The following is a 12,401-nucleotide window of genomic DNA, read 5'->3' as shown; positions in this document are numbered from 1 at the left end:
TTATCATGCATCCAGTGAAGCAGAAGCAGAAGCAGCTTCAGGTCAAACACTGAGTTGAAGTTGGATATTCAGCATCTGGAGTTGTATTTTAGCATCAATAGCTCTGTGTTGACATTATTCATTACACTAACATGTTTTTCCAAATACGTTTTTAATAGTTTTTTGGCAGTGGTTAATTTCTTTTAATGACAGTCACAGTTTGTTGCTACAACCTGATGGATGCAGACCACCCTTGAAGTGAACCAATCTGCATGACAGGACTCTCATGCTAACATCTAAAGTTGCAGTCTATTTAATTAAGATAACTGGCAGTGAATGGGTCCTACAGTAAGTAGGAAAACAAATCCTGACATCAACACCGACAATGACACCACTATGAAGTGAACATGGCCATCGTAACTTTAGATTTAGCCTACTGTATGCCCATGAACAAGTGTGGAAATATATTTACAGTTTGCTATTTTCTGTGTTTACTTTAGGTTGGACTCAAAGACAAAAAGAAGTTCGATTTACTTGATTTATTTCCTCAGTAAACAATTTTCCTAATGAGTTTATGGTCTCAATCTCTAGTTAGCATGATGTCCATTTTGTAAATTTTGGTCCCATTTAATTTAAATTTGATGATAAAGAACGGTTTGCTTTAGAGCAAGGCTACGTTGTGATGTGATGTGTGTTTTTATAGACCGAACTGGTCTGAAATAAAGATAAAGATTGATTGACAAGTTGCTACTTTGGTGACAACATTGGTTAGGTAATGTAAACTGTATAATTTTGGTGACCTAAAAAGTCTTGTTCAGCATTTGATTGTACTAAAAGACCCTCTAAGAAGTCAGATGTTTAGTCTTCTTGTTAGGCAAATTTTGTTTTAATGGTTTTCAGCCTGTTTTTGGTAGCAAAAAATTAGCATTAGGATTATCATAGTTAACCATAGACCGTAAATGCACAGTTCTAACTTAGCTAGCAGCTAGCGTTACAGTCAGCTCCACTCTCTCACCCAAATATGGTCACTTCTCATTACTTCCGGCTCCAAAAATCCAAAATGGCAACAGTCAAAATGCCAAACGAGTGGCTTCAAAATGTGAAACCACAAACTAATGGCTGACATCACCATGGCTACATCTATTACTTTTTTACAGTCTATGGGAAAAAAGGAGGAGAGCAGAAAAGACTCAGGCATCATGACCATTTGTCATAATTGATATAAGAATACAACAAATCATCCTACTGAAATTAAATTTCCTTGAACACATAAATAACTTTCTAAACCCTTCAGCATCACAGCAGACCATCCATCAGCCTCCTAACTGAAATACACAACAGCAGCCAGTACTGGCCTTCAAGGATTCAAGCATTCAAGGACTAAAATGATTCAGGAGAACTTGCCGACTCTTGAGAGCACAATGACTTGAGCCCACAGGACTCAGTCCCTGCACTCAGCTCTATTCAGACTGTTATCTTGACTCGGCTGCGGTGCAACACTAGAACTCTCAGAGAAAAAGCACAAACAAAACAACAGCACCCTCCTCAGAGCTGTGGCCTATCGTTTTACACAAAGGAACAGAGAGATGCTTGCTAAATAATGGAGAGACACTGACCGTTCCTCAACACACTTATGGCTTGTTACGCAAAGAGGCCGAGCAGGCGGTATGAGATGTGACTTAAGGACTCATCTTCCTGCTGACAGCAAGTGGCTTTCAAACAAGAAGCTGGAGGTTTTGTGAAAAGGATTTTTTCTAATTTGAGAACATTTGAAAAAAGCAGCAGTGTGGATGTCGATTTCTGTTCAGCTGTGCCTTTGATGCAAATCCTTCCTGTCAAATCTGCAGCCTGCAGCTCCTGTCTTTACTTCAGTGCATTACATTATTATTTTAAATATTTCATGTTATAAAACAGTGTCATCCAAAACAAGACATATCTAAAAACATAATATAACAAAATGATCAGGGGCATAAAAAACTTTTTAGTGTTTAAGATTAGACAAAATAACGGTAATAAAACATTTTATCCCTATTGCACTTTTTCTCATTACAAAATTAATTTACCAGTTACTATTTAGTTTATTAGTCTTGGGAGGGTTTGAACTAAAGTGATGTTGTCACCAGAAATGTTTGTACTTGAATTTAATCAATCACTTTACCAATGAAAATATACAAAGCACACAGAGCCTTTAGATCTGATGTCTGAACACAAATCAATAGACGCTGACTTTGGCAGTGCTTGATCTTTTTAACAACACATCGACTGCCAAGTTATCTCGAGGAGTGCGACTGTAGACAGAGTTTTATCCTGAGATCAAACTAATGTCTTTGTACCTCAGTTTCATTTAAGAAAAGCCTCGCCCTCCTGCTGCGATGTATAACTATATAAAATTATGAACAACATATATTTAAAAAATCTATGTCCAACTTGGCTGACATACAGTGATGTTTTTCATTGCTTTGGCTCCAGCTCAGAGCATTTAACATGAAATGTGGTTTTAAGGTTGCTCATTTCCAGCTTTATGGGTGTTTGAAAGTCTTCAGCCCTTTTCATGCATAGGCCCTCACTTATAGGATAATATTGCAGAACAATGATCTTAAACATATATACAAAGAAGGAAAGCAAGGAGTTATGGAGTTAAGACCACAATCAGGTCAAGACCAGACTAATAGCTAAAGGTAGTAACACTTTAAGTTGCCATATTTAGCCTTTATAAATATTGTATACTTTATAACACACTATAATGTATAATGCTGATACTGAATCTATAACGATAGAGACATTTTGTGTTCATTAATGTACAGTAATTGTCAACAATTATATCTTCTCCTGTGAAGACGAACTGTATATTATTACAACTGTGTCTTACTATATGGTCATTAATGCTCTGTTTTATGCAGCCTGCCTCCACTTATGAGTTATATGTATTGGCAAATACATTGATAAACACTTATATCTGATTGCAACTACATTATAATGTGTTATAAAAATTCTAGGCCCTACTGTATAAATGCTAAATATCTTCTAAAACAGGCAGAGTTCAGACCTCATAGAGCATCATCAAGTAAAACAACAGCAAACTTGTCTAGCTACTGTGTGTCTCCTAAAATTAGGAAACTATGTTTTAAAAGAATATTACTTGTTTTATGTTGTTTGTCTTAAATTTTATGTTTCCATCTGTCTTGGCCAGGAAGCTATTGCATTACAATAAAATTAAAAAAAAATAAAAAATTGAATATGTTAATCTAATAAAGTTATAAAAACTCAAATTCTTAGTTTTTATAGCAGTATATCTCACGGCCATTTCTTCATTTCAATTTAAACCTTAACCGAGTACAAGACAAATACAACAAAAAATATCCTTTTGCTTTCTGGCTGCACTGTAGTAGTAAAAGGTTTATGAATACTGAGAGCTTTCTATTTGAACTCTGCATCGTTCTCTTCAGTTAAATTATGGCTAAAAATGCGAGTGCCAATCCTCTAACAAGAGAGCTGCAGTGTGACTCACTGAGGGCAAGAGCGTAATCCGCACCAACTAATGTAGGAGCTGAAGGAGATATTCAGTGTGTTAAAAACTGCTTTGTGGCCGAAAAGGAAAGTTCTCAGAAAAGTGCTTCTGTGCTGCCTTTATCACCTTTAGGAAACACAGGAATCACTTCATTTACAAGAGTGTCTGTCTTCGGATGCACACACTCACCACCTGTCTAATCTTGGTGTTCTGACAGCTGTTATTTTATCAATTTTATATTGTCTTTCTGATCATCAATATGTTTGATACTTGATTATTCTCTTCATATTTTATCTCTTTTAATCGTAGTTTGCACCCTTCTCTATGTTTGCACTGTTTTATGTGCTATAATATAGATTCAAAATAAGGTACTTGGTTAAATAAAGTAATAATAAAACAATGCAAAAGTTCCATTAATAATATGCTTTGGGAACTTTGAGCAGAATTAACTTTCAGTTTGGTTGACAGATATATATATATATTGGTGACAAATTAAAGGAAAAAATAACATTAAGTGTCTTCAATGCTGTGTTTATTCTCTTTAACTATATTAGAGGTACACCTCTTAATGGGTTTTTTAATGATGGTGGTGAAGCCAAAATCTCCCACAGGTGTTCAGCTGGGTTGAAATCTGGTGACAGTGAAAGTCATCATTTTACTGATACTGATGAAACACTCTGTGACTAAATACCTGCATTAATTATGTTACCTCATTTTTATATTCAGGTTTTCCAGTGCTGGACTTTGTGTAATCATGAACCTAAAATGTCTCTCCGAAGCAGACCTCGCTGGAAGTGGGAACACACTTGATCGCGGCCACGGTTTGGTGTTCAATTCCCTGTAAAGGCCAGCCTTATTAAAAATGTATCTACTCATGTTACTGTTGCACCAAAGCGTCTATTGAGCCTGGCAGATATTTCAGCCCACATGCTTTTTTATCGACATGTTTCTTTGAGCTGAGTCAGCGATGTGACAGAGATAGCACATTAGGCTTAAGACCAAGTCATAAACCTAGAAACACACATTCGAGGCTCTTGCTGTCAGTCGTGGTTGTTCACTTCCTCCAACCCTTTGGATTATATGTGCTTCTATTTAAGACCCTTCATCACAAACTTGTATTCCTATTCTACTTTCTGTAGCCCCATACCTAAAAAAAGAAGTGCAAGCATGCACCAGTTATTAATAGCAGCGATTAGAGGAGGTTAAAAACAAACAGCAACTGTTTAAGCTCTGGCTCTCGTCAAACACTATCACAGACCTTTGTTGGCTTTCAGAAGAGGCTGTTTAATGTCTGCTGTATGTGACTGCGAGGTGAGATTACTGCAGCCTTTCCTCTGCGTCTCAGAGATTAGTTGAGGAGAAGAGAGTTGGTTTAACCTTCACTAAACACTAATTTGATACAGGAGCTTACAGACGGAGGCCTCTGTGCTTAATCTCAAAGTAATTAACAAATTCTCATTATGCAAATGTATTTCAGCCCGCAGGATGCTGCTGCTGCGTCGGCTTTCATTTGGCCTGTTGGATGGTAAACTGCCTTTAAAGAAAGCTACAAGTCAGGTGTGCTGAACTGTGATGGCTACCATGAAACATGGGTTTGTTATAATTTATGATCTGAGAGAAATCATAACGAGTATAAAAGATAACGTATTATTCAAAGCAACTTTTTTTTATGACAGTAAGAGAAATATTGTCTAGTGTCTTGCTCAAGGACACAACATGTGAAAACATCATTAAGCTGCAATGAGTTCTGAACACAAAAAGACAATTCAATATCAATATTATAAGTCTGTATTTGTTTCCTAAAATTCAAAGACATCAGTCTTTTCTTACACTCAAGTTTTATTATCTTCTTTGTTTTGTTATTTTTTTGTTGAGTTGAATTTGAATTGTCTGTTTGACCTTTCCGCTGCTGAATCTGCTGAGTCATGACCCAGCCTCCCCACAGGGATCAATAGAGTCACTCATCATCACTGTTACCATCATTATAATCATCAAAGTTAATCTAAATACAGTACAATGTGCCTCAAGTGTGGCATCATGTGTAACTTTAAATATATAAACAGACAAAAATAGTCATAGCAGTGCAGTGATATTGATTTATATTGACTGTTTTTTAGAGCTGCAACAAACATTCATTTTCATTATTGATTCATTACTTTTTTTAATCAACTGATTAATCATTTTGTCTATTGATTGCAAGGACATTATGAAACAGTATGTATTAAAACAGCCAAAAACACAAATATATTCAGTATGCTGTCATATATGGCAAAGAAAAGCAACAAATCTTTTCATTGAAGCAGCTGGAACCACTAAATATGGGGCATGTTGTCTTACAAAATTACTAAAACAATAAATTGCCTCCAAAAATAGTTTTCAATGAATTGTCGGTCAATTGACTGATAAATTAATCATTTAATCATTGCCGCTCTTCTATCTTTCCTTGTAATACTGTATAGTTCTTCTGTATCAAAGTGATTCTGATGGCTCAAAGCTGCAAACAGTAAATGAAACGTCTCTAAACTAAAGTATTTACATATTTCATTACAGTATGTCACTCACATCACAGGTCATTATAATATATACAGTAGTTGTGTAATTATAGCTTTGAGATCAAACTTTTCTCACATAGTTTGCATATAGAAAAGAGGATTCAGAGACGAGACTGAATGTCAGGAGGCACATCGTTTTAGAAGTTAAATTATGAGGGAAAAACACTGCAAAATGGGCACTCAGCTCCTCCATCATAGAGGAGGTTTGAGAGATGGAAGAGGAGGGACATGTTCCTATCAGGGCATTTGAGGAGAGCGACCTTATATAAATGATGAATAACAGAGCCTGAATTAAACTGGGAATGGACATCTCTGAACCGCAATGCCGTGTTACTTCTAGTTTTATAGGATTGGCCTTGTCTAAAAATCGACTGGATTTTTGTTCCTGTGCTCAGGTTGCTTCATTGGGTTGGGTTTTTACAGTATTTAACATGTGTGATAATACATTCCTTAACATATGATGATGAAAAGCCCTGAAAATGATAAAAACACTATGGAGAAAAAAACTAAGGGAGTTCTGCTGATTAAGGGTGCTCTTTATCAGCAGCTGCAGCTACATGTTAATCATTTTCTTCTTTGAGCACATTGACAGAAGCCACACCTTCACTTTTCTGCCTGCATCATCAAACCAAACTCTCCAACCAGGGGAAGTAGGATTTTTTTTTCATCCTAATTCAATCATGACTAAGAGTTGCACGTTTCTGCAATGTACAATGACATCATCAAGCTCTCCTCTAAACCTGTCGCCTTAAGAAGATTGACGTCCGACAGGGGCAGGATTGATCCAGAGCTAAGTGCTGCTGCGGCCAGCTAGTCAGGCTCATTTAATCAGTATTGGCCGGCTTCCTGCAGACTGACAGCTAATCCTCAGCTGATCCCAGATCACCCACACACCTTCCAGCTTAAAGAGAGTTACGTAGAAACCTGCTGAGACAATTGACAGAGATGTCTTCAGCTCAGAGATGTCTTCATTCTATTGTTCACTGACCACAGTGACATCTAGCACGTATGATCTGACATCGCAAAGCATTTGACATATTGAAAATTATAAATCTCCTTTTCAAACACTTCAGCCTCTGTCTAAAGCCATTAAGCATATCTCCTAAAATGTGTATTATTTTAGCATAAACAGGTACTATAAAAGCGTGACATCAATACTTCCTAAAAGATGGGTCAATGCCATCCTCAGTCCCAAATTGAATGGACATTAATGAGTCTTGTTATTTCACAGGTCAAAGGTCAGCCAGACTCTATACAAGAAAGGGAAGGTTTTATTTGCAACAGTAAGCAAACGAACCACCCTCCTAAAGTTGGAGGGTCTTCAGCCTCTGTACTGTGACGTTTTTTCCATTGAAACAGAATATTTCAGTGGTGTTCAGTTACAAGAGGGATTTAAATCAATCCTCCACATATGATTGGCCTAATTGCTAAAAAGGAGGCGGGGTTTAAATAGTTTAGTGGTACATGGAGCTGCAGAGAGAAACAGAGCTACAGAGGACTGTCGGCTCCACACAAACCTCCCTCACCTGTTGTTAGATAGGAAGAAGGGACGAGGGAGAGATGTATTTGGAAATGATATCCAAACACTCATCTCTTTCGATCTCTCTCCTCTAATCTCTCTCCATATTGCTCTGTTAGCTACTGCCGCCCAAAAATGTCAAAAAAGTCATGAGGCATACTACTCGCCCAAAGTCAAATTTGATCGGATGAATTTTTATTAACACCCCTGAGTGCAGGATGAATCATCAAACATTTGAAACCCTTACAAGAAGAGGAAAAAACAGGGATTTTGATGTAAAAATACTCTGATACTGATTTTCTCAACCAAATATTTGGCCTATAACAAAAGAAAGAAAATACTAACACAGGAAGAAGGTATTCAAGGTATTCATGGCACCTTTAATAAAAATGAGCTGGCTGCAATTCACTGTTAGACAAATAATCACATGACTTCTGCCTCCAACAAATGTTTGACAATCTAAAACCCAAATCTATGAATGGACTGCAATGGTAATAAAAGTCTTTACAAGGGTTACATGTTGTACCAAATCTGACAATTATTTATTTTCACACCCAGAACCACAGTCAGAGGCAGAACTTAAGAAACCAGCAGGACACTGAGGAATAAAAGCTATGAGCCGACTTAACTAAGAATAATGGAAACTCTGCCTACATCTGTGAGGATATTCTTTTTAAAGGTCTGTCCATCCATCTTATAATCATCTGGTACCTGCAGCATGATTCAGATCAATTTAATTTGGGGGTGGGGGTGGTGGTGGGGGGGTGTTATTGCTGCTGTTTTCTTGTGAGGTCAGCAGTCATTTGACCTCTGACCCTGCTGGCAAAATGTTGATGCAGGCATCTTTTCTCCTTGTCTGCTGTTTCTCCACCAAATAAAATGACTCAATATTCAGATGATGAATTCCTTTCCATAAATGATTCAACTGAAACTAAATGTCCTGTTTATCATATAAAATCCAGCATCAAACACATAAAATCAAACCTATCATATTATTTAGTGTGTGTGAAACTAAACACAGAATACGTCTCCTCACTAACACAGCAGTGCTGCTCTGCAGCTGCCGTCCTGCGCTCAGGTTGCCTGAGATGGCATTTTTCCCCTTTTCCTCCAATCACGTGCCTCCTTTTCTAGGAAGCGGGGGATGCAGATGAGAGGAAGGAGAGCTAAAAATAGCAACTCTTCATCTTTTTATTTTTTTCCTACACAGCAAACAGATAAGCAGAGAGGGGAGCAGCAAGGATGTGGGAGTTGTGGTTTTTTTTGGGTGCTTGCGTCTTCAGGTGAATCTGGGACATTTTGGATTAGAAGTCTGATTATCCTCCTCTTACATTTTTTAATTTTTAATCTTAAATACAATTTTCTCACTGTTTTTTTTGTAGTTTTTTACATTCCTATGAGTCCATATTTCATGGTGCTAAAAAATGTTTAGAAACTTTTCTCTCTTTGGTTAATCTCTTCAGTTAAACTGTGTTTTGTTATAATACAACACTATTTACACTTTATGTCCTACTAGGATTTCATATAGCTTTTTTTTAAATGTCAATTATTCATAATTTTCTTTGAAATTGCTAAGAGCTAATATATTATGCTGATTCGCACATTTTAATATTGATATTTGAGCATTTCTGTGTCCGAAATGTACAAGGACCTTCGTTGTGAGTGAGTAAAAGCCTCTGAAGCAACTTTAAACTATCATGGGATGATTAAAGTCTCCAGTGAATTTGGGAAGATTAAAATATTTTCTGAACATTCATCCTATTTTTCAGGATCTGAGCTCACAGAAAAGCCTCCAGGTGAGCCAACTAATAACTGAGAGGTTATAAAAGATGTAAGAATTTCAGTCTGATCCTGGTTGATACTGTTTGTCACATCAACGTCAACGAGAAGCAGCAGATGCGTCAATTGTGCCTTCGGGTCTGACTGCCGGTAACTTTACTGTCAGCAGAGGAAGTGCAGATGTGGCCTGCAGACTGTCGGCTCACTTTCAGATTGTAGAAACATGATGAAGCATCATTACAGGTGAAAAGAAAAACTGAATCTCCAGAATCATGACCAGAAGAGGTCAAATGTTACAGTTTACTGTACGTTGCTCTTAGGCCACATTACTGATGACTGGCTGGTTGAATCAACTATTTCATTACACACACACACACACACACACACACACACACAAAATTAGTTACCAACTATTCAATTAATCCCCAGTTTATTTGATCATCACTAATGGTTTTAAGAATAAAAATCTCTGATCACAGCTTCTCAAATATGAATATTTTTGGATTGTGGACAAAACAATGCATTTCAGGACGTCATCTTGAGCTTTAGGAAACAGTGAATTACATTTTTCACCATTTTGTGACATTGTTTAGGTGAAACAACTAATCAATTCATCAAAAAAAAATAACTGACAGATTAATTGACAATAGAAAATAATTGTCAGCAGCCCTAATATAAAGCAAGTGCTTTCACATATAAGTGCAGCTAGGGTATATTTTTCCAAAAATACAACAACTTTTCTCTACATGCAGCCAAAATCCACTCAAATATAGGCCTACTACATTTATGGAACTGCTGCATTTCTATATAGCTTATTCTCCTCCTTTTAAATTGAATACATTAACTGGATATGCAGTATAAGGGGCACTCCCAAAATAATATATATGTTTTTTTAATCTGGGTAAATGTATAGCCTAATTATGTTTTTTTAATTACATATTCCCAAAGATTTCTTTTCTCATGTGAGACTGCAGTAAAGGAAACACACACACACACACACACACATAGACATGCTAATACATATGAAGGCACTATCCGAGATTTGATTGGTTTAGTGCCAAATGTTTTAGCGACCACAGGAAAACACCAATGCTCCATATACTGTAGCTTTTCCCCAAAACCTTATATAATGTATTTGATTCCTATAATATTCCAATATGATCGTAATACTCAGATGTACGGTGTGTGTCTGAGGGATTCAGTAGTGACCTTATCCTATTTTATCATAATAATCATAACCATTAAACTACCTTAATAATTGTACACTTGTAAAGATATATCAGTATAATAAAGCTAGACTCGTCCATTTTGCTCTCTGAGTGGATTTCAGATGTGGTATGTTATTCTATTGTTCGTGCCTCAGATGCATTTGGACCCATTTTTTCGTTTTAAGCCATCGGACGGTGTGAAACGCCTTTTCCTGCAGGACGGGCCCTCAGTCAGTCAAACCAGAGCTCATCTAAACCAGCAGCATCCACCCAAACCTGAACCCAATAAATACACAGTTGATATCTTACTGTAATGACGCTTTTATGGTTTTCTCAGTGAAAACAGCTGCCCTAAAGCAAGCATCTTTAAAAAAAAATCTGAATAATCCTTTCCTGGACATTTTAAATAAAAGCGTTATTAAACAGTAAATTCAGTCTATAGAACATTTAGATAAACGAAAATGGATTTTTATGGCAATGCAATAGATTAATAAAGAATGAAATCCCACCTTTATAGATTTCTATCCACCGCGTCCAGCACCGCAGAAACGCACCACTGTCAAGTCCCGGAGATTGTGACCAGACAACATCCGGCCAGGATTTACAAAACACAATTAAATAAAAAATACCTGTGACGTCACGTTTATATTAGGCTATATACATTTCGTAAACCTTTTTTAAAGCAGAAAATCACAATGCATGTTTTAAATGTGTATATTTTCGTTATGTTTGTTGCTTTATAAGGTTACATCTTCTAAATACTGCGATTATAGCTACTGAATAAAAAAATTCAGTTTTGTGTAAATGTAAACTCAATCCTGCTGGCAGGGGTCCGCAGACCCCAGGAACGTACTTCTTATTGTCATATCAGGTGCTTTATTGTATCATTCTAGTTTTTCATGACTTTGTCAATCATTTAGTTTGTAATAAATTATTTCGAAACAGCTCCACCAAATAGTGATTTTTTTCCCCCTGTAAACTTCTCACATGGTTTGATTTCAATAAATGTTCGAATGATCCAATATTTCACCAAAAATTCCTCTCCCATTAATCATTTTATGACCCCTCAGATTTACCTGGTGACCCTCAGGGTTCTCAGGGACCCTAGGTTGGGAACCACTGGACTAAACTAGCTAACCGTATATAAAGAAGTTGAAACTAGCTCCACCTCCAGCAGCTACATCAGTGACATGCTGCTCTAACACTGATGCTTCAGTATTAATAATCTAATAATATCATACAGGCCTATAATAATATATCAGTCAAAGGGACCAAACCACTACTTTTAAAGTAATATTTAACTAGATCAAGCTGATAATGCTCATGGATTAAAGCTGCAATTTGACAAAACCATTTTATATGTTCCTTTTACATAACATGTAATTTAACCACAACTTTTCTAAAATAATAGCCTAGAATATAACAATAATTAGATTAATTAAATTACTAATAATGTTTGAGAAGAAATAACACTTTGCTGTGATGGTTGGTTCAGTCTGTAGTCCTCGTACATTAAATATATTAACAGGATGAATGATGGTGAAACAAACCAGTTTCTAGCATGGATCTGATGTTCACCACCAGACCTGAACCCGAGGCTAATCCTGTATTATGAAGGACAGACCAGGTTCCGGTCTGACATAAAACGCACCACCTTTGCGCAGCCAGCAGGTGGGCGGTGTCTCAGCGGCCGTGTGGATGATTGAGAGCCCGTCTGACGAATCAGGAGCCGCGCTGCAAACTGTCCAGAAATATTCCTCCTCAAATACTCAACCTGTCATTTATTATTGATGAGCGCTGCCGGAGAGACTGAATTATTGATGAGGAGGTCAGCAGTAACCACTTCTGCCATTTCC

This window comes from Scomber japonicus, chromosome 7 (assembly GCF_027409825.1).
Source record: "Scomber japonicus isolate fScoJap1 chromosome 7, fScoJap1.pri, whole genome shotgun sequence".
NCBI classification, from domain to species: Eukaryota; Metazoa; Chordata; class Actinopteri; order Scombriformes; family Scombridae; genus Scomber; species Scomber japonicus.
The sequence above is the reverse complement of the archived record's forward strand: the minus strand, read 5'-3'. Positions refer to the sequence as shown.